This window comes from Eptesicus fuscus, chromosome 1 (genome assembly GCF_027574615.1).
Source record: "Eptesicus fuscus isolate TK198812 chromosome 1, DD_ASM_mEF_20220401, whole genome shotgun sequence".
In the NCBI taxonomy this organism is placed as follows: Eukaryota; Metazoa; Chordata; class Mammalia; order Chiroptera; family Vespertilionidae; genus Eptesicus; species Eptesicus fuscus.
The window spans coordinates 108,828,685-108,847,610 of NC_072473.1; the positions used below are offsets into that span (position 1 = coordinate 108,828,685).

At 43.0% G+C, this 18,926-nt stretch overlaps 1 non-coding gene across 1 annotated transcript; it reads left to right on the forward strand.

The window, feature by feature from the left end:
* The first annotated feature begins 834 nt into the window (after nt 1–834).
* Nucleotides 835–911, forward strand: MIR450 (microRNA mir-450). The gene has a single exon (NR_129205.2). It is a non-coding gene; the product is annotated as a microRNA mir-450 (primary transcript).
* The last annotated feature ends 18,015 nt before the right edge of the window (nt 912–18,926 follow it).

The following is an 18,926-nucleotide window of genomic DNA, read 5'->3' on the forward strand; positions in this document are numbered from 1 at the left end:
ATGGAAATTAGGGGGCAAGGATGCACAGACCTCAGACATCTCGGGGATCATCATGTCACGAGATACCACTCTGCACTTGTGACAGATTGATAACTGAAAGGTCTGGGAGCTACTTATCTTCATAGCAGTACAACTGGTAAGTAATTACAAGACCAATCAAATGACAAGATCAGAAGAAAAGTAGGCCCTGAGGAAGGAAGAAAATGGTTGCCTTGGGAAGAGGAGGGGTACATGAGTTGTATTTTAATAGTTTAATGGGAGGTGAGGGGTCAGCCTTTGTGTTCTTCACTATTGTTTTAAATTTTCTTTTAATGAATTGAAACTTATATAAGGCATAAGATTTTATATTCATGCTAGAATGTTAAAACAAAGAATTTGTGCTCAAGCAAACAACAACTGAAAAAACATTAGCTAAAAGTATTGTAGACACAGGGTCATCTTTAATATGTTGAGGGCATTTAAGTGGTCAAGAAAAAAACATAAAAATGACATGAAAAAAAATCACAGAAAAAGAATACATAAAAATGTTCTTTTCAGTATTTTTAAAGGATGGAGATTAGGGACATCCTGAATGACCAACAACAAAGGATTGGGTAAATAAAATATGGTACCTCTAATAAGTGACATGAGAATGTGCTCCTGATGAAATATTTGGTGATAAAAAAATGCACAAATTTTTACACAAAATGTTCCCATCAAGCAATCTAAGTATATAGGGAACATTCTGTATGTGGCTTTCTTTCAATGTAGAGATGAAAGGCTGGGAGGAAATATACCAAAACTTCAAAAGTGGTTATCTCTGACTTGTGGAATATTAAGTGATCAAAGAAAGATGCTAAACTATTTTTGCGATGTGTTCCTAATATGTAATATAAATGTATTGGGAACATTTTGCATTCATAGTTTTGTATCAATAATATGGAATGACGGCTAGGAGGAAATATACCAAAAGTCTATCAAAGAAAGATGCTAAACTATTTTTGTGATGTGTTCCTAATATGCAGTATAAATATATTGGGAGCATTTTGCATGCATGGTTTTGTATCAATATACAGATAAAAGGCTGGAGGGAATAGACCAAAAATCTTATAATGGTTATTTGTGGATTGTGATATGATAAAGTGATAAAAGTAAGGTACAAAATTATTTTTGCAATATGTTCCTGAATATGTAATATAAGTATATTGGGAACATTTTGCATCCATAGTTTTGTATCAATATATTTTAAAAAGGCTAAGAAGAAATATAGCAAAATTTAATAGAAGTTATTTCTGTGTTCTGGTATTATAGATGATATCTGGTTTTCTTCTTATACTTTTTATGTATTTTCCAAGTAATACTTGTATAAACAACAAAATGTACTTCTTTTATAGTGATAATAAAGCTTATTTTATTTTTTTAAAGAGTTGTTTTTAATAAAAAGGCATGGGCCCCTGACCTGGAGATGGGGAGGTATGGAAAGACTTCCTGTTTGGGCAGCAGTGGGCATAGAATACATTTTCAAACCTGTCTGGGCAAACCCTACACAGTTTTGGTTGGCTCCGCAGTGCAAATGTGTGTTATCATTTGCTCTTGGCAAAGGAAAGAGAAAGTATAATTTAAAAATATAACCATGACAGAGTTAATAATAGTAATATTTCTAAACAGACTGCTTGCTATCTGCTGTCCAATCAAAGTAACACTTTAAGAAGTGCAGAGAGTTGAAACAGGCTCCTTTTCCTCTAGGAGCAATTCAGGGCAGCAGGATTTGGATGCTTGCCCAGGGCCTCAAGACAAGGTAGCCAGTTTGGGACATGCCTGAGTCAGGAAAACAACTTACCAAAAATCTAGTTCCACTTAGCTAACTTTCTAAAGTTGGAGATAAAACCCACTGCATTTTCCCACCAATTCTACTGAGCTTCATGACTATCCTGGTGATGGAGAACACATGTGACACCAGAATTTAGGCTTTCCATGTTCTGTTAAGAAAGGCATACCATTTGGAAGCATATCAGGCCCACAGCCTGACAAGACACCTACCAAGGCTTTGAACATTTCTTGGTTGCACTAAATTGAACAGACACCACATTAAAAGAAGAGCTAGGAACCAATGAACTTGTATGCATATATGCATAACCCGTGGTCATGGACAATGGGGTGGTAAGGACCTGGTTGGGGGGGGCGGGATCAGGATGGAAGAGGTTAATGGGGAGGGGGACCTATATAATACTTTCAACAATAATGATTTTTAAAAAAAGACCTAGGTTCCTTCCCATCCTTTTAGAAGCACTCTGGGTAAACTTTTCCCCCCAGAGAATTATTTGCACTATGTAGCAATTCCATACCACTTGACAGTGCTTCAAAATATGTCCATCCTATTTCTGAAAGCAGAAGCTGATGTTTTGAGGCAAAAATATACTTTAAGAACATTTTTCCAATTTCCTGATGCCATGCCCTTCCTTGTTCTGCTTAAGAATGAATAATCATCCCTAGCCAGTTTAGCTCAATGGATAGAGCAGTGGCCCGAATTCTGAAGGCTCACAGGTTCAATTTTGGTCAAGGGTACATACCTCAGGTTGCAGGCTGGATCCCTGCCCCAGTTGGGGCACATGCAGGAGGCAACCAATCAATATGTCTCTCTCACATTGATGTTTCTCTCTGTGTGACTCTCACCCTCCCTTCCACTCTTTCTAAAAATCAATGGAAAAATATCCTCAGGTGAGTATTAACAACAACAACAAAAGAATAATCATAAAACCAAACTTGTCCTTTTGTGAGTTGTGTGCTCCTCTTTAAGTCATTCATAAGCATTTTTCTCTGCCACATTCTATCAATCAGAACACATTTTCTGGGTGCCTAGCTTTGTGCTTCTCACTTATGGGCACAAAATAAGAAGAGGTGAAGACAGGAGAGAATAGGGGGTGGAGGGTTAAGGTGATACTAAGCCAGAGCAGCCTTGAACACAGGAATCTTTTCCTTTGCTACTGGATACAGACTAGGGATCAGCTGGGGTTTTGACCTTCTTCTGAGCCAGATAGGACTACAAAGAGAATATCCTAGGCTCAGTTGAATTATCTAGTGTCCTCCTTTCCCCTAGGCTTCACTCTGCTCCCTGCTAGACAAAGAATAGGGAAAGAGGAAGAGTGTAGAAAAGTCCTCTTCCTAAGAGAGAAAGGGGGGCACAGAAAGAGAGAGGGAGAGAGAGAGATCCTTAATATAAGCACTGACCTTAAACTCTTTATATTTACCATTAAAAAAAAAAGCTCCAGACCCTGAATTTCTGAACTATTAGAGTGTCCTAGAATTTGGCTAGTACAGAGAGCACTCTTCCTAGTTGGGAGATTGCTAAAATGGGATTAGGGGATGGGAAGCACCCAGGCTGGGGCAGAAGGAGCTGAAAGCTGTCCTTTGCTAATCAACAGGGTCAATGCAACCCCTCATTTTACAGAAGAGGAAACTGAGTTACAGAGAGAGGAAATAACTTTCGTGCAGAGAATTGGTGACAAAGGTAGAACTAGAACCTGGATCTTATGAGCCCTTTCCACTATAATGCACTGTGTGTAAAGGACAGAGGGAGTAACCCAGGAAGATGCTATAAAGAATGTGGGATTTGATGAGCACCTTGAAGTGGGCAGGGCCAGAAGGTGAGAGGGCAAGGAAGGATATTCCAGTCAGGGGAAAACAAATGTGGCATGACACCAGTGCAGTCAGGAGATAGGTCTGGAGGAAATCATTAAGGTCAAGTATGGCTTCTCAGTGTGGGCTATACAGACTCTTGAGGGTACAAGACAGTGTTCCAAGAGGTGCAAAAAATCACAGAATACTTAACCTTTTGCACTCAGATGTCGAGTGTGACTCGACACGGTTAGCATCGGTAGCAGCTCTTTTTATACTCTTTGAATGTATCAATAATTTGAAATATAAAAAAATCCAAATAAATAAGTTTGTATGAAAAGAAACTCCAATTTTTTATTCTACTGCCATGCTTTGTAAAATCTAGGGTATTTAAAAAATTAAATCCCGAATAGAATAAAGGAATCGAGAAAAAAGCAAGCGAGTGCAAAGAGTTAATAGCACAACTTCCTAGAGTACAGATTTGATTCAATAGTGAGTTCTTTAAAGCATTGTTTTTCTATTAAAACTAGAGGCCTGGTACACAAAATTTGTACACTGGGGGTGGGGGGGTGTCCCTCAGCTCGGCCTGTGCCCTCTTGCAGTCTAGGAACCCTTGGGGGATGTCCGACTGCTGGCAGTCAGACATCCTTAGTGCTGCCACAGAGGCAGGAGAGGCTCCCACCACTGCCGTGAGCCTGGCTTCTGGCTGAGCAGTGCTCCCACTGTGGGAGTGCACTGACCACCAGGAGGCAGCTCCTGTATTGAGCATCTGCCCCCTGGTGGTCAGTGCGCATAATAGCAACTGGTCGTTCCGCAGTTTGGTCGATTTGCATATTAGCCTTTTATTATCCTACCAAAGGCCCAGTGCACAAAATCTGTGGGGGGGGGGGGCGGGGGTCCCTCAGCCCAGCCTGCACCCTCTCACAATCCGGGACCCCTCAGGGATCAGGCCTAAACTGGCAGTTGGACATCCCTCTCACAATCCGGGACCACTGGCCCCTAACCTCTCACCTGCCTGCCTGATTGCCCGTAACCACCTCTGCCTGCCTGCCTGATCACCCCTAACTGCTTGCCTGCCTGCCTGATTGCCCCTAACCTCGTCTGCCTCGGCCCCTGCCGCTGCAGCTTCCTCCAGAAGGATGTCCAGAATGACATGCAGAAGGTCGTTTGGCTGTCCGGTCTAATTAGCATATTATGCTTTTATTATTATAGATAAGCACAGATACAAAAAAATAAAATAAAATTGAGACCTCAAAACAATTTCAAGTTTGTTGCAGGGCCCTATGGGCTGTCCCAAGACTCCCACCCCTGTCTCATTCTGAGGGAGTATTTATGTACTCATCTCTAGACATTTGGTTTTTTATTTGTTTTTCCTGCCTGTACTAGGGACCTCAACTTCTGATAACAGCTCCTTCCTTTGGTGAACAGCTTCTCCTCAGCCCAGTCACAGTAAACTGCTTGAGCCTCCCACCAGGCACATGACCCAGGTCAGGGCAATGGTCTCCCAAGCCCCTTCTCGCATTGATTGTGATAGAGAAAGCTCATGTGACCCTAGCCTAACCAATGAGAGTACTTCCCTGGGAATTTTTAAAAATCATTAATGGAGACACTCTTTCTTTCTCTGCAGTTTAAGCCTGGAGCCATATGTGGCTTTGCCCTCACTCACTTGCTCTACCATGTCCTTCACCTGGGGGAAAACCAGCTTCAGCAGGAGAGAATGAGAACAGCATGCACACAGTAACACATAGGAGGGAGGGAGGGTGACATAGAGCTAGAGATAGAGATAGTAGTAGAGCTAGAGATAGAAATACAGACATATACTAGTATAGAAGACTGATGTTTGAGTCCCTGGACCAAGGAGGTTCTGAGGCCAGTTACATTCCTGTCTCTCTCAGTTACCAGAGCATGTATGGTCCCTTTTTATTTAAGCTGGCTTCATTTAGTCATTTAACAAATACTTACTGAGTGTCCTGATGGCAGGCGCCATTTTAGGGTCTGGAAATAGAACTATGGACAAAAGAGACAATGACCCGGCTTTCAAGGAGTTTACATTCTAGATTGATTTGTGCTTTTGTAATTTGCAACTGAAGCAGGGCTCCCTGCTAGATCATGCAAGACTTTATATTCTAGGCCAAGTACCAGAGAAAGTTTATATTATAAACAAGGAGGAGTCTTTGGAAATTCTTGAGCAGAGGAATCACATGATCTTTCCCAGAAATCTAGATTTGAGACTGGTTAGGTTGGAAAAAGTGAGTATGGTAAGGCTTGAATGGCTGGGATTTTACTTGCTCCATTTTTTAAATACTCTCATAAAGAGGATGTCATACCTAAATCAAGGTCCCTGAGATAAAACTCAACTTTGAAGGAAAATAAAGTACTCCTGGGAAGTGCTCCAGGCACAGATCTTCTGGTGCTCCCCCACCCTTCTTGATTTGTTGATTCAGCCTTCACTGGCCTGCTTCATTTTTCTGTTCTTTGCCTATGTGCTGCCCAGACATCTACTTGCATACAGAGTGAATGTGTCACTGACCTGAACATGTTAGCTGACGTGAAGACATGTAAGAGCTCCTACCTAAGCTGCCCTCTCCCTGCCCCAACCCACTGCAACTTTAAGACCCATTCCAAGTGCTTCCTTCTATGGAGGACAGCCTCCAACCACGCTGAACCTCCTTTGAACTCCTACAACACCCATGTCCATGCACTTGATCATAATAGATGTGAATTTTTTCAGGTGTGCCTCCTATAATATATAATTTTGCATGAGGGCAAGAACTAGGCTCCCCTTCACCACCTCCTGCATGGAGCCTACCCCTGAGTGCCTCACACAGCATAGGGGATGCCCAACACAAGTTTGTTGATGGAGCTGATTGAGGAAATGGCTCAGGAATAAAGATATCCAAATCCAAAGTTTAGGTCTATTTTATTGTGTAAATTATCAGTAGCAGCCTCTTTTACTCTCAAAAGTATCCCATGATAAAATATATTGTCACCTACTCATCTAGAGAGCACCAAAGGAGCTGTTGTCACAGCCAAGTTGAAGTGGCTCCTAATATAGGACAGAATATTTATAAAGTCAAAACAGCACTATATTGCAATTCTATGCTCTATCATTTAGAACTGAACATGCACCTTCTAGAGTTCCGGAAAGTCTTGCCTGCTTGACTGCATCTGGCTCCCACATGCTGTGTAGCATGAGTCATCAAAGCCGCAGTCCAGCTTGTCACCATATTCAGATATTGCCTCCATGTATTTTACACCATGGATATGTAAAATAGCACTGTTACACCCACAAAGACTAGAAAGGCACATAGGCCCAGTTCAGGACCAGAAAGAATTCAAAGACAGCCATAAATAAACCACAAGTCCAACAGGTATGGCAAACTGCTGCTTGATGATTGTTTTCAGCCCTTAGCTTGTGAAAGTCAGACTCACAGGGGTAAACAGAAGAAGAAACACACACACACACCTTCATCCCATAACCCTCCCATTTTCCTATCTACCTCTCCTCATCCCATCACCCTCCCATTTTCCTATTTATCTCTCTCTCTCCCCAAAATCATGGCTTCATACTGCCACTGCTGCTCAAATTGAAATTAAGATTTTCTATTTACCTAAGATACTCACATTCTTCAGAGTGGAGCACCTGAAAGACAAGTAAGTCCCTTTTGGTGGATTAAAGGTAGCTACAGTTTTTGACATTCCTCCCACGGGCCTATGGGATCTCTGTGTTCTCCCTTCAGATCTGGACTGGCCTAAGTGACTTGCTACCCCATGTGCCAGAAGTGACCTTGCAGCTTCTACCTGGGTCTCTTGGAGCCTTGAGCTTCCAAGTAGGAGCCCAGCTACTCTGAGAGAGTTGTGCTGGAACAACCATGGAGAGATTCCATGGAGAGGCCCTAAGACTCCATTAAGGAAAGATGTCAGGCAGCTTCTAACTGTTCCAGTCTCCAGTGGGTGAGGTCATCCCAGCTGAGTCCCCATATATCACAAGTCATCCCTGCCAAATCACAAATTCCTCAGCACAATAAATAATTGTTGTTGTTTTAAGAGACTAAGTATTGGGGTGGCTGTTATATAGCAATCAGTAAGTGGGGCACTCCTTCTTGCCAGTATTGATTTATCACTTCTTTTTTTTCATTTCTTTTAAAAACTAAATATTTTTATTGACTTCCAAGAGGAAGGGAGAGGGAGGGAGGGAGGGAGAGAGGGAGAGAGAGAGAGAGAGAGAGAGAGAGAGAGAGAGAGAGAGAGAGAGACAGGAACATCAATGATAAGAGTCATTGATCAGCTGCCTCCTGTACACCCCCCACTGGGGACCGAGCACACAACTGGGGCATGTGCCCTGACTGGGAATTGAACAGTGATCTCTTGGTTCATAGGTCGATGCTCAACCACTGAGCACCACCAGTCAGGCAATTTATCACTTCTTGTAGCATAGGTCTGATGTGCTATTAAGCTCTGAGGAAGGACACAGCTGGTGAAGGGAACAGAGAACCTGATACTGTTGTACTCCTAGTGCATTAGTGTATGAGCACTACTGGTGGTATATGAGAGGATGGTTAGACCGCAGAGGAAAACTTTAAAAAGCTTTAGTACTATGTGTTTATTTTTAGTTTCCTTTAATTATGGCAAGTAAAAATGGTTTTGTGTTTACCATAGTGTAATCAAATTATACTTAAAAATAAATTTATGTCACACCCATTAGGATGGCTACTCTGAAAAAAAACACACAACAGAAAATAAGTGTTGGCAAGGACATGGAGAAATTGGAGCCTTTGTGCATTTCTTATAAAATGGTACAGCTGCTGTGGAAAACCACATGCAGTTCCTCAAAAAATTAAGCATAGAATTACCATATGATCCAGCAATGCCACTTCTGGGTATGGACACAAAAAGAATTAAAAGCACAGATTCACATAGATACTTGTACACCAGATTCAAATAGTTGTACATTAATTCTGGAAGCTAGCTGCATTCTTCAACCACCCGCCAGCATTGTGATATGCTGCTAAGAATCTTCTGAGTTTTATTGGGAGAGGGGGAGGGGCACAGAGGAGGAGCCTCCTGGCACATCACAGCGAATAAGAGATTAAAACAGACTAAGGTTTAACCACAGGGCATCTACATGGTCCTTGGAAGAGAGCCAGGACACCCCACAGGTGCCCAGCGTTTCTTGCCCCCCCCAAAATGCAGATGTCCCCGTGACCTTTGACTTCTAGGTAGCTCCAAATGATGGATGGCAGGGGAGATAGCACAGGGCAAGTCAGGGAGTTAAAGGCCAGGGCTTGCCCAGGCTGAGTGTTGGGGAGAAGGTTCAACCACCCCAACCCAAGGGTGATATACCCCAAGTGTCTTTAAACCTCTGCATTCTGATGCACTGGATACCTGGACAGGGGGGATTAAGAAGGGAAAAGCCGAAAGGGTGCCTTCTCGATGCCCACCCTCTGCTGCCACCCACAAGATGCAAACCTCAGCAAACTTCAGCTGGCCATGAGAGGACATGCATGTGTAGAGGCTGCCCGGCATGGGAGTGTCTGGGCTCAAAAGGGTTAAAGCAGGCATTAGTATGGGGTAGGATGAATTATAGCTCTGTTGATGGTAATACAACCCAGCTGAGGATGGGAGTTATTTGCCAAACTCAAAACCAGAACAATTAACTGAAAGTTTAAATGAATAACTCTGAGCTCCCAGAAACCTGGTTTATATCTCCCAGGCAAGAGATTGAATTTTTCTCCATGTAGTAGACACCTCTGATGCCTCTTGTCTGTTCCCCTTGGGCCCCCTCTAATGTCAGCTATATAAGTGAACCCTTTTGTACAAAAGCAGACTGACCTCATGCTGGCAGCTTTTGTCCTTCAGGGAACATTAGGTCTCTTTCTGCTTTCAGTTTCAAGGCCGTACCTGATGCTGTATGCTATGGTCTAAACATTTCTGTCACCCTCACTTCAAATTCATATGTTGAAACTTAACCCCTAAGGTGATAGTATTAGAAAGTGGGGCCTTATGGAGGTAATTAAGTAAAGAGGGTAGGGCCATCATGAATAGGACTAGTGCCTTTATGAAGCCAGGAAATGAGTCATCACCAGATACCAAATCTGCTGGCGCCATTATCTTGGACTTCTAGCCTCCAGAACTGTGAGAAATAAATTTCTGCTGTTGAAAAACCACTCAGTCTGTGGTATTTTGTTATATCAGCCTGAATGGAATAAGACACTGTAAGAGCCTACCTGGCTTGCTTTTGAGAACTGCCTGTACATATGGTCAATTTTAACACCCTAGGGTTAACCCTGAACCAATGGGGAGATGGGAACTGGTGTTGCAATCCTCTAGCTTCCTGTTCTTCACTGGTCAATTCTGTGTGTTCTCTGCATGATTCTAAGGAAGACCCACAGGAGTAACTTCAATAATTCACTTTTATATTGGCTTTTCTTCTTTTCCTGTGTTGCTCTCTCAGCTCCCTCACTCCAAATTCCCGAGATCAACTTCTGAATAAACTACCTGCTTTCAAATCCTTTTCTCAGTTTCTACTTTTGAGGGAACCCAAATTAGGATACTCTACATGAGGAGAGGCCATAATGAAATGTCTCTGTCCTGCTCCAATCATTCTAGAGTGAAGCCAGTAGACAGGCCCCACCCATGCCACAGAGCTTTCAGTCAGCATTTGGGTGTCCTCTTTGCTTTACCCTAGTTCTGGCTCTGGCCAAGACATTAGTAAAAAGCCTCTAAGATTACAACAAATGATCCAGAGACATGGAAGCATGGAACAGACTGACAAATCTCAGAGAAAAGGGGAGCAGGGGGATGGGGGCAGGAATAGATTAAACCAAGATTTTATATGCATATATCTATAAGCCATGGACACAGACAATAATGTGGTAGGCCTGGGGGTGTGCGGCATAGAGGGGATCAATGAGAGGGGGGAAGGGGGACATCTGTAATACTTTCAATAATAAAGATGATTTTTTAAAAATAGATAAACAAAAAAGAAACTTAAATGATAAGGTAAATAATGCATACAGCAAAAATAACTTTAGATAAACCAACAATATTCTCAGAGACTTAAGATAACATACACTCATCAACAAGGGGGAAAAAAGGAGCGTTCAAAGAACAAGAAAAGGCTTCTGGGCAAGATGGTGGCATAGGTAAATGCTGTAATTGCATCCTCCCACAACTACATCATAAATACAACCTAACTATAGAACAACCATCATTCAGAACCATCTGAAATCTAGCTGAATAGAAGTCCTACAACCAGAGATTTAAAGAAGTAGCTGCATGGGGACTGGTAGGAGGGTCAGAGACACAGAATGGGCTAATTCCACACCTACATGTGGCAGATAAAAATCAGGAGGGATATCTTGACTGTGAAGGTATCCCCTGAGGATAGAAGGTGTCCCCTCTCTGTTCAGGGTTCCAGTGCCAGGAAGAGAAATCCCCATAACTTCTGGTTGTAAAAACCAGTGGGAATTGAGGCTGAATGACTCAGAGGCTGCTGGAGTCCCAGGCAGTTCCTCTCAAAGTTCCTACATATGGACTTACTCTTTCTGAGTTCCAAAGCTGTGATAGCAGCTCAAAAGACACCAGGGACATATGGGGAGGAACTGAAGTATCTGGCACCAACATGAGAGCTAAGGGGGCAGCTTTCTCCCAGAAGTGCTGGCAGAGCCCTTTGTTGAGTCCTCCCCCACAGAACCAGCAGGTGTGAAACATACCTGAGTCTCTATCAAACTGGCTACCACTGTTTGTCTCATCCTGGTGATTCCCTAAGACCATACCCCACCAAACTGAGGGCCCACCTAAGGTGATTCCAGTGGCTTTCCATAGGAATGGCCTGTCTTGGCTCATGCTTCAGACTTTCCTAAAATCTTTCAAATAAGCATCATCTGGCCTTGGCGTGCCCTGTACCTCCTGCTTTGGGGGGAAGGGGGTGTGGGGGTGTGGGAAGAGACTGGACAAAAATCATACACCTATGGATGAGGACAGTGGGGGGGGGAGTAAGGGCATGGGGTGGGGTGGGAACTAGGTGGAGGGGAGCTATGGGGGGGGGGAAAGAGGAACAACTGTAATAATCTGAACAATAAAGATTTTTTAAAAAGTTCTCACATGTAGTATATATACCTCTGTTCTGGCCTCCTATTGCTGCCTGAAAAACGTAGTGTCCTAAAGTATCAACCATTAATTGTAGCTCATGATTTTGTGGGTCAGGGATTCAGGCAGGGTTCATCTGGGTGATTCTTCTATTTCATTTAGCAGATGGACTGGTCTGGAAGGTCCACGTGGGCTACATTCAAGTTGGGAGCCTTGGTGGGGATGGATAGAAGAATGAGTTAACTGGGCCTGTTTATTGGAGCAGAGCCACCAGAATGATGGACTCTGGGTGGTCAAACTTCTCATATCGTAGCTTAGGACTTCCAGAGTCTTCCAAGAGAGCCAACAAAGCTATAAGACTTATGAATTAGCCTCGAAAGTCTTGGAATGTCCCTTCTGCTGCAGCCTATTGGTCAAGCAAGTCCCTAAAGCCAGACTGGATTCAAGCGGAAGAGAATTTGCTCTACCTCTTAATGGGAGGATTAGAAAAGAATTTTGGCCAAAGCCGGTTTGGCTCAGTGGATAGAGCGTCAGCCTTCGGACTGAAGGGTCCCGGGTTCGATTCCGGTCAAGGGCATGTACCTTGGTTGCGGGCACATCCCCAGTCGGGGGTGTGCAGGAGGCAGCTGATCGATATTTCTCTCTCATCGATGTTTCTAGCTCTCTATCTCTCTCCCTTCCTCTCTGTAAAAACTCAATAAAAAATATTTTTAAAAAAAGAGAGAAAAGAATTTTGGCCCCTTTTAATGCAATTTTTGGCCATCACAACCCCTAGACAATATGATTTTTAATATTTTGAATGACAGATGGTGGTGGCACCCTCTACATGCTGAGCATTCCATAGCAAATGTCACCTTATCAATTAGACTTATCCTGATCTTGTTTTTCAATCTTTCTTAAAAAACTTTTTATTAAGGGAAATTTAAAACATATAAAAGGCAGAATATACCACTTGGCTTCAATAATTATCAGCTCGCACAGCGAATTTTGTACCATATCCCTACCTAATTCCACCCATCCCTGTATTATTTTGGAACAAATCCCAAAAATCAGCCATTTTTATATGTAAATAATTTAGTATGTATTACTAAAATATAGGGCTTTAAAAAACATGACCACAAAATATTATACCACATTTTAAAAACCACAATAATTCCTTGATATCAATATATATTCAAGCCAGTGTTCAAATTTCTAGTTGTCTCAGAGGTGTCAAAAATGTGTGCGTTTTCAAGTTTATTTGAATTGGGATACAAATGAGGTCCATACATCACTACTGGTTGATATTCCTTTAGGTCTCTTTTAATCTATAGGTTCCTCCTTCATGTCTTTTTTCCTTGTAATTTATTTGTTGAAGAAACAGGTTGTTTGTCTTGTAGACAAACAATTGATAGCATCTTCGATTCAATGAAACAGGAATATTTTTTATTTATTAAACCTAAATTTTTTTCCATGTGCCCCTGGATCCGGGTGAGGCTGGGTCCCGGGCCCGGGTGAGACAGTGCGCCCCTGGGTCCTGGAGAGGCCACGCGCCCCTGGGTCTGGGTGAAGCTGGATCCCGGGTCCGGGTGAGGCCGTGCGCCCCGGGATCCAGGTGAGGCTGGGTCCCGGGTCCGGGTGAGGCCGCCCCCCCTGGGTCTGGGAGAGGCCGCACGCCCCTGGGTCCAGGAGAGGCCGCGCGCCACTGGGTCCGGGTGAGGCCACGCGCCCCTGGGTCCGGGTGAAGCTGGATCCCGGGTCCGGGTGAGGCCGTGCGCTCCTGGGTCCAGGTGAAGTTGGATCCCGGGTCCGGGTGAGGCCGTGCGCCCCAGGATCCAGGTGAGGCTGGGTCCTGGGTCCAGGTGAGGCCGCGCGCACCTGGGTCTGGGTGAGGCCACATGCCCTTGAGTCCGGGTGAAGCCGTGCCCCTGGGTCTGGGCGAGACCAAACCAGAGGGAGTCAGACCTGCATTACCACCATTTGTCCACCATCCAGAGCTGAAAAGTCAGTGCCAACATGTACATATAAGGAACTGGTGGACATTGAAATTGGGTCTCAAAAGAACTGTTGGTCCAGAAACAAACTCACTACAGACTGATTCATTTGCCTGTCAGCATAACTATTATTGCTTGTCTCACATTCGGTTCTTATAAGTATATTTCTAGTAACACATGATCTCACTCATCTAGGGGAAATGATGAACAACATAGACTGATGAACAAGAACAGACCCAGAAACAAGGAGGCATCAATCGGACTGTCAGGCCTCAGAAGGAGGGTAGGGGAAGGTGGGGGTAGGAGGGAGAGATCAACCAAAGGACTTGTGTGCATGCATACAAGCCTAACCAATGGTTAAGGACAACAGGGGGGTGGGGGCATCCGTGGGGAGGGGTGTGGGATGGGAATGGGGGGATGAGGACAAATATGTGACACCTTAATCAATAAAGAAATTAAAAAAAAAAGACTTAGAGAGATTTTCACCACGTTTAAGAGAGAGTTTACACAGAAAGCCTTTCTCAAGGAAACCGGATGACTATTGGCAACCCTCACCTGACCACAAGGAAGACCGGCCTTAGGATGAAACTGTCACTACAAACAACATAGTAGTGAGATAGAACCATGTGGGTCCTTAGCATCATAATGGAGCAGAGGATCAAACTGGTCAGGCCTGTGCTACCTCTAGACTTTCCTATTACATAGTTGATAAACCTCCTCATTGTTTAAGCCAGTTTGAACTGGGAAAACTGATTGGAAGCCTAGAACATCTTAACTGATACAAAGACCCTTAAAATGACCCCTATCTACCTGTCTGGCTTTTCTATAATCACTCCCCTCTACATCTTCTCTGCCACACCCAAAATAGACTACTCACCATTTCCCAAACTGCCTGCAATTTTTTCTTTACCTATGCCTTTTCTTAAGCTGACCTTTCAGCTGAAACTTTCCCCCTAGCCTTCCTTCCTCTATATCTACCTGTTCAACCTTTCTATTATCCAAAGTCCCATTTTAAATGATGATTCTCTTTGAAGCTTCTCCTAGAATGTACCCTACCTTCTCCTCCCTTTTCTGAGTTTCTTCACTGAATTCCCATTGCATTAGTTGTGCCTTCCTCTTCTAGCACTGAGGGAAGCCTTGCCTTGCATTAGAATCATTTGTATACTAGACCACTCTCCCTTACTAGATCTTAAGGCCTGGAGGGCAAGGACAATTTTCATTCATTTTATCCCCCAAGCACCTAGCACAGAGTCTGAGTCCCAGAGAGGTCCTATAATTGTCTCCTGAATTGAACAGCAACAATGATGAATGTGGTTGCTCCTTTCAATCTATGTGATCCCAGACAATTGTTTTCTTGATGGCTCTGTGACCTTCTAAAGAATTTATGTCTCGCCCTAATTAGTTTGGCTCAGTGGGTAGAGCGTCGGCCTGTGGAATGAAGGGTCCTGGGTTCGATTCCAGTCAAGGGTATGTACCTTGTTTGCGGGCTCGATCCCTAGTAGGGGTCGTGCAGGAGGCAGCTGATTGATGTTTCTCTTTCATCGATGTTTCTAACTCTCTATCCCTCTTTTATCCTCTCTTGTAAAAATCAATAAAAATATATTCTAAAAAAAATTTATGTCTCCGAATTTACAAGTATCACATGTAAATATATTTTTATACTGGGAAGGGCAAAATCAACTGAAGGTGACATCTTTCCCTGGGCTCCAACCAAAGGCCAGGTGGCCCCTTGTTGAGTTTGTTTAATGGCATCTGAATACCTAGAATAAGGGTTCCAACAGCCAACAGAATGTATTCAGAAAGGTGACTTGGAAGGGCCGGGCTTCAGGAACAGCCAGACTGAGGAGGAACCAAACAATTTTAAGAAAGGGGTGGTTTGAACACTGACCCTGTCATCAAATCCCGGTTTGAATACTGGTTATGTTCCAGATTGTCACCTTGGACAAGTTCTCTATACTTTCTGGGGCTCAGCTCCCTCATCTAAGGAAATGGAGGCAGTCATAGTACCTACCTCAAGGGGTTGTTGTGAACTAGGAATAAAGCAATGTGTGCACAGTGCCTATCTATAGTATGCACTCAATAAAGATGTAGCTGCCATTAAAAACAAGGAAGCCTGGGGACCGAAGGGTCCCAGGTTCAATTCCCAGTCAGGGCACATGCCTGGATTTTGGGCTAGATCCCCAGTAGGGGGTGTGCAGGAGGCAGCCGATCAATGATTCTCTCTCATCATTGATGTTTCTATTGCTCTCTCCCTCTTCCTCTCTGAAATCAATAAAAATATATTTTAAAAGAAACAAGGAAGATGAGGAAGAGGGGGAGAAGGAGGAAAATGGGAGATATCTGTAATACTATCCTATGTAATAAAAGGCTAATATGCAAATCAACCGAACAGCAGCACGACCGGTCGCTATGATGCGCACTGACCACCAGGGGGCAGACGCTCAATGCAGGAGCTGCCCCCTGGTGGTCAGTGCGCCAGAAGCGGGGCTCACAGCTGGCGAGTGCAGCAGCGGTGGCGGGAGCCTCTCCAGCCTCCGCAGCAGCGCTAAGGATGTCCATCAGTTGGACATCCCCTGAGGGTTCCCAGACTGCAAGAGGGTGCAGGCCGGCCTGAGGGAACACCCCCTACACACACACCAAGTGCACAAATTTCGTGCACTGGGCCTCTAGTCAACAATGAAAATATATTTTAAATGGAAAATAAATAAAATTACTGTTAAAACTAATTAACTAAAATGGAAGATGACATTCATAAGCTAGGTGGGAAAAGGAGTATAAAGTAGGGGTAGTGGAAACAGTTTAGAGGGAACAAAATATCTTAGAGCAGACTTTTTTATATAGCTCTGACTCTTAGTATGTTTCAGCATAACTAATTAATTCCAACCAGGAAATGGAAGCCAGGAGTCTAAATGGAATACAAACTAACAAATAATTCAAACTGCATTACAGATGAATAACACAATCACTCTGAAAGGGATGGATATGAAAATAACTAATAAGGCTTATGACAAAAAGATCTGTCAGCAAATACTAGACTCTAGTTAGTAAATCTGTTATAGGCATATGTAACTACTTTATGATACTAGGGTGAAAAAATAATAGAGCCACATTCTTGCTATCCAACAAAAAGGTTTTAAAATAAAGGAAAGGGGACGGCTAGTAAGAATCTTGTGGTATAAAGTGGAAAATCAGTATGTTCATTTTCATATGTATGCAGATAGACAGATACAGAAATAGATATAGGTGTGTATGAACATGGGTTGATTATATTTCCTCGCTCTATCCCAGTGATGGTGAACCTATGACACGCGTGTCAGCACTGACACGCGTAGCCATTTCTGATGACACGCAGCCGCTGAGGCGGCCGCATGCCGAGGATGAAACATGTGCTGCTCCTGAGGATGAAACATTTGCGAAATAATGTTTTTTCCTCAAAGTGACACACTACCCGAGTTATGCTGTTTTTTGGCGAAGTTTGACACACCAAGCTCAAAAGGTTGCCATCACTGCTCTATCCACTGGAAGGACATAGCAGCAAATACCCCAATAATAAGCACACATAGCTCCTAGATCCTGGTTTCTAATTCCATTCTTAAGTACAGGAACCAGGGCTTCTTGGAGTCATGGTTGTTTATAGACCAGAGCAGGGCAAATACAAGGTGAACCTGTAATATCTTGTGGTGTCAGGAAATAGGGAAGCACTTGAAAAAGGGTGGAGGCATGACACAGGAGTTATGGGAAGATGTGAGGAAAGTGTTCCAGAGAAAGCCATGCACAATATAACTGAGCCTCTAATCTATGTTCAGAGCCCTCAACTATTGTCATAATGGAAAATAGAAAAAATGTTAGGAAAGAAGTTCTACTGAAAAACTACCATGTTTGAAAGTCACTTCAGTCATAAATCATAATGAGAAAGCTCATTATGAAGTATACCCATGTTGTGTAAAGAGAAAACTTGAAACTTAATTTGGCAGTTTTTATCAGTTAGTGCTTGAAGTTACAAATAATTATGAAAAACCATTAAAAAATCATTACTCTTTCAAGTGGTTTGAAGTATCTATAAAATTCACATTTTAAAATGGCAAAGAGCACATACAATCCTTCATGCCAGAAAGATATTTTGTCTGCAGCTGCCCACAGGATCATAAAAATAAGCCAGCAGAAAAATTTGAACATCGCATTGAAGGAATTTTGTAATTATCTTTGAAAATGCTTCCTAATGCCAGAGCAAGACAGTTTACATTCTTAACAATTATCTGTGACCTCAAAAGTTGTTTAATGTACAAGTCATTTGGAATTATTACCTTCAAAGAGCTTAATATTTTCCTCTATGCTATCAGTGTATTAGTTTCCACACAAAAGCTGGGAACTAAAGGTTAAGTGGCAATGAAATAAGAGGGCAGGTTCTGGAATAAGATTTCCTGGGTTCAAATTCTTCACCTGCCACTTCTGTGATTCTGGGCAAATTATGCAGCCTCTCTTGCCCTGATTTCTCTCATGTGTAAAATTGGGATGATTAAAAAAATAAACTTCACTGGGGTTATCATAAAAATTGGAACGTGCTTAGTAGTTACATTATATATGGTAATAAAGCAATAAATATTGGCTATTATTAATAAGGGTTTCTTTGCTCAACCTGAAAAACATACGTTTTGCTTCTAATTGTAAGTAATTCAGATATAATTTCAAAATATTTTATTTGCTTTTTAACTTTTTATCGTCTATCCAACAAATGGTTATTGAGCACTATAATTTGCCAGACACTCTTGTAGGTGCTGGGAATATAGCAGTAAACAAAACTGGCAAGGTCTTGCACTCATGGAGCTGGTGGTTTACTAGGGGAGAAATAAAGGAAAAGGCAATAAGGGGATAAATAAAGGAAAAGACCAATTTGTCAGGTGCTTGTAAGGGAACAGCTCTGCCATGGACATCTCCACACAGGCTACACAGACAAGGTCAACTGCAGTCTGACCCAAGTTTCAGAGGAATGCCCTGTGACCTTCCCAGGAACATGGCAAGATAAGCAGCCTTGTGAGGAACTTCCATTTGCCATCCACCTCCCAATCTTGTAGGGGCTGCCATGGATCAGTTTCTCACCTGCCTCCCTGGTGCCGGTAAGGCACAAGACTTTCAACCTTGCCTCCCCACTTCAAATATAAAATCATTTAGCTGGAATACGGAACCAGTTCCTTCCCAACAGGACAACCCACCACTTGTGTCATCTGTCCTTTCTGGTTTGGGGTCATCCTGTGGGACTGAGGATGAGGG